This window comes from Jatropha curcas, unplaced genomic scaffold (genome assembly GCF_041381405.1).
Source record: "Jatropha curcas cultivar XTBG-Jc1 unplaced genomic scaffold, XTBG_Jcur_1.0 HiC_scaffold_342_pilon, whole genome shotgun sequence".
Lineage (NCBI taxonomy): Eukaryota > Viridiplantae > Streptophyta > Magnoliopsida > Malpighiales > Euphorbiaceae > Jatropha > Jatropha curcas.
Genome location: NW_028322460.1, coordinates 7501 through 12500, shown reverse-complemented (window position 1 = coordinate 12500; position 5000 = coordinate 7501).

Here is a 5000-nt window from a genome sequence, read left to right as displayed (position 1 = left end):
GGTTATATCCCGGACGAAACTTAATAGTATACCACTTCTGCGAATAGCTCTTAATGCCGCATCTCGTCCGAGACCAGGGCCTTTTATCATCACTTCTGCTTGTTGCATACCTTGATCCATTACTGTCCGAATAGCATTGCCTGCTGCGGTTTGAGCAGCAAATGGCGTGCCTCTTCTTGTGCCCCTGAATCCGCAAGTGCCAGCGGAGGACCAAGAAATTACTCGACCCCGTACGTCTGTAACGGTCACAATAGTGTTGTTGAAACTTGCTTGAACATGAATAACCCCTTTTGGTATTTTACGCGCATTCTTACGTGAGCCAACACGCCCATTTCTGCGTGAACCAATTCTTGGTAAAGGTTTTGCCATATTTTATCATCTCATAAGTCAGAAGTCTATGGATATATCCATTTCATGTCAAAAAGATCCTTTATTTTTAGTTATTTGTACATCGGATCCTTTAGAGTGTTTTCACTTAGAAAGATTATCCTTGTCTTTGTTTATGTCTTGGGTTGAAGCAAATTACTATAATTCGTCCCCGTCTACGTATCAGTCGACATTTTTCACAAATTTTACGAACAGAAGCTCTTATTTTCATATTTTCCGTCCTTGAATATACATACTTTTTTGAAGAAAATAAGTTTTTTTTGAAAGTGAAAGGAATTTGAAAGTTGAAAAAAAACTGCCGAATCATTCAGCATTCAAATCTTTCTTACGGAGTATCTAAATTAGATGCGCTATGGTCGTGGATTTACTTCTATATTTGGTAGTAGTATATGTATAAAACAAGACAAGACTACGTTGGATCTTTTCTGAAACATAACCTAAAACCAGATCTTAAATGGGCTTGGAACATACTATTGAAAGTGATTCAGTAATTAAACTTTCCCGAATCCATTTTTGTTCTTTCATTCCATCCAAAATCCTCTCGAAGTATTAATCGAAGTATTAACTAATGCGAGAGGAATGATATTAGAAATCTGTTCTTTCTCTTTTTTTTCACAAAACAAATAGGAAGTCTGGATACAATTCAGATATCAGAAAGATTACCATATATAACACAAGATTTCTCCACCGATTCTTTCTAGTCGAGCTTCTCGGTCTGTCATTATACCCCGAGAAGTAGAAAGAATTACAATCCCCATCCCGCCCAAAATTCTAGGAATTTTTTGATAGTTAGGATAGATTCGTAGACTAGGTCGGCTGATTCGTTTTAAATTTAGACTAGTTCTATATGGCCCTTTCATCTTCCTTCTATGTCGTAGGGTTAAGACCAAAAATTTTTTGTTGCCTTCCTGATGTTTCCTGACATTTTCAATAAAACCTTCTCGTAAAAGTATTTTAATAATGTTTTCGGTGATATTAGTAGATGCTATTCGAACAGTTCCTTTTCTATTCATGTCAGTATTTCGTATAGAGGTTATTATTTCAGCAATAGAATCCCTACCCATGATAAACTAAAATTATTATTTTTTTCTGGTTTTGATATAATCAACATACTCTTTTTTTTTATGAATTAATTATTTTATTAAAGGTATATGTATATGCGTGAAACACAATTTACTAATTCATTTTATTCTATTTCATTTTTATTCAAATACTATAACTATATAAACTATATAATAAAAATAATAAAACATAAATTATATAAACTATATAAATAAATTATATAAACTATATAAATAAATTATATAAACTATATAAATAACTATATAATAAATAATAATAAATTAAAATAATAAACATAACCTATATATTACCTCCTCCTCCCTTCCCTTCTTCCCTCTTCCCCCTTCTGCCCTTTCCCTTCTCTCCTCCTCTCCTCCCCTTCTCTCCTCCTCTCCTCCCCCCCCTCGCCCTCTCTCCTCCCTCCCCTCTCTCCTCCCTCGTCTCTGTCTTCTCTCCTCCCTCGTCTCTGTCTTCTCTTCTCTCTTCTCCTTTTTTCTCTTTCTCCTTTTTTCTCTTCTCCTCCTTCGGGTGCTAATGAAACTATTTTAGTAAAATTTAACTGTCTCAATTCCCGGGCGATTGCACCAAAAATTCGAGTTCCTTTTGGATTTCCTTCTTGATCAATAACAACTGCAGCATTATCATCATATCGTATTATTATACCGTTATCGCGTTTGAGTTCTTTACAAGTACGTACAATTACAGCTCTTATTACTTCGGATCTTTCTAGAGGTGAATTTGGTGTTGCTTCCTTGATCACAGCAACAATAACGTCACCAATATGAGCATATCGTCGATTACTAGTCCCCATGATTCGAATACACATCAATTCTCGGGCTCCACTGTTATCTGCTACATTCAAATGGGTTTGAGATTGGATCATATCGTTTTTTTTATCTGTTATTTTAATGCAAAGGAAAAAAGATATTTTGTTTATCCAAAACAAAAAAAGAAACTTGCGATTTTTTTGGCATCCCCAAGGTCTTTTTCCTTTGGTTCTATACCGAAATAATGAGTTGAGTTCGTACAGGCATTTTTGATGCTGTTATTGAAATAGATTTTCTCGCTATATTTTCTGCTACTCCACCCATTTCATAAAGGATTCTACCTGGTTTAACGACAGCTACCCAATATTCGGGAGATCCTTTCCCCGAACCCATACGTGTTTCCGTAGGTCTTAAAGTAATTGGTTTGTCGGGAAATATACGTATCCATATTTTTCCACCGCGACGTGCATTTCGTGTCATTGTTCGTCGCCCCGCTTCTATTTGCCTAGATGTAATCCAAGAAGGTTCAAGTGCCTGAAGAGCATATCTACCGAAAGAAATACGATTAGCTCGAAAAGCTTTTCCTTTCATTCGTCCTCTATGCTGTTTGCGGAATCGGGGCCTTTGGGGGTTGTAGGTGATGCTTGTTTCTCAAGCCCATCTCTACTACAGCCACTCCATCTCTACTACAGAGCCGGACATGAGAGTTTCTTCTCATCCAGCTCCTCGCGAATGAAATGATAAAAGAAAAAAAATATACATGCGTTTGCTGAATAAAATAATATACTAAATCGTGGAATTCTTTGAGATTTCGCTTAATCTATTTACGCTTAATCTATTTACTTAATCTAATCTATTTATTAGATCTATTTTTATTAGATTAGTTTTTTTTATTAGATTAGTATTTTTATTAGAATTTTGATTAGATTAGTAGAATAGAAATTTTTATTATATATATTTTCTATTTTAACTATAACTATATTATATCTATATTATATAACTATATAAATTTATATAACTATATATATATTATATATATGTAGTTATAGTTATTATTTATTATATAGTTATTTTTTTATATAGTTATTTTTTTCCTTTTTTTTTTTATTATTATTTATATTATTATATTATAGATAATTTTTATTATAGATAATTTTTTCTATTTTATTTTGTTTTGCATTATTTTACATAATCTTATTTTTTTCTATTTTTCTATTATTGGATTTCTAAATTTGAGCAATCTGATATCATAATTCTGATATCATAATTCTAATAGAAAAAATTCTACTTTAGAATATAAAAAAAACTTCGCGCGCGAATATTGACTCTTTCAATATTTATTTCATTTGTAGAGATAGTCTGGGTATGATCTCTCAGACTAAATTAGTCTTCTGGTACCTTTCGCTATCCCGCCAAAAGCAAAAAATTATTATGATTTTTTTTTCAATAAATCAATAAAATATTATAGGTTCCGTCGTTCCCATCGCTTCTTCATTAATGCTTAGGTCTTAATTTTACAATGGAGCCTCTAATGAAGCTTGTCTTTGAGTCAATCTGCTTAGTCTTTATTGACTCGAGGCTCTTGATTTTTTTTTTTTTTTTATGAACAGATTAGTTTAATTATAAATCAATTGGTATTGCTGCTTTATTACATTAATTTTTATAATTTTTATGTGATGACTCATAGACCTTACATATTAGAATCATATATCATTGATATTCTTTTTCTCTCTTTCTCTCTTTCTTTCACCCTTCCACTTATCTATCTAATTTTATATTTTGATTTACAACTCATAATCAGATTGGTTTTTCTTTTGTTTGTGCAAAAAGAATTTCAATGGCTACAATGATATGGCTAATATATCATGTCTTGACAATTTCTTTGGATCGAGATACTACAAAGCGCTGGGCTGGTTATTAGTTGCATACTTACTTATATTTTTAGTTCATAGTACAGGTCAGTCCTTTTTTTTTAACCCTGACCCTAAAATAAAAACCCAACGAGTCGCACACTAAGCATAGCAACTACATCAATCGAACCGCGGGTCTATTCAATCCTATAGAAGATAGAAGAAAAAAGAATAGAATTAGAAGAAATACAATTAGAATGAAGAAATACAATTAGAATTGCTTCTTTTTTGTTTTGATTAAAACAAAAAAACGAATGGAAAGAGTTTGTCATTTTTTGTTCTATCAATGGATAGAATGTAAAGACAAGTCAAGTAAAGGTTTATTCTTTTTTATCTAGAAATGTCCAAATTTTTATGCCTAATACCCCATAAATAGTTTTAACTGTATACGAACAATACTCAATTTTAGCTTGAATGGTTTGTAAAGGAACTCTACCCTCTCTAATCCATTCGACGCGTGCAATTTCTTTTCCGTCAAGACGCCCCGCAATTTGGACTTGAATTCCTTTTGTATCCGTTTGTTCAGTTAATTCAATAGCTTTTTTCATTGCTTTGCGAAATGAAACTCTATTCTTTAACTGCCCGGCTATAAATTCTGCAAGAATATTAGGTTGCCCATAAGGATTTGAAATTCTTTTAATTTTAATAGCAATATTGAGTTTTCGGTTCACATAATTAAGTTCTTTTTGTACATTCATCTGTAATTCTTCGATTTGTTTAGGTCTACCTTCCATTAATAATTTTTGGAATCCCATATATATCATGACCTGAATCACATCGATTCGTTTTTGAATCTCTATACGTGCAATTCCCTCAACACCAGAAGATATTTTCGTATTTTGTTTTACATAATTTTTGATACAGTTTCTTATTT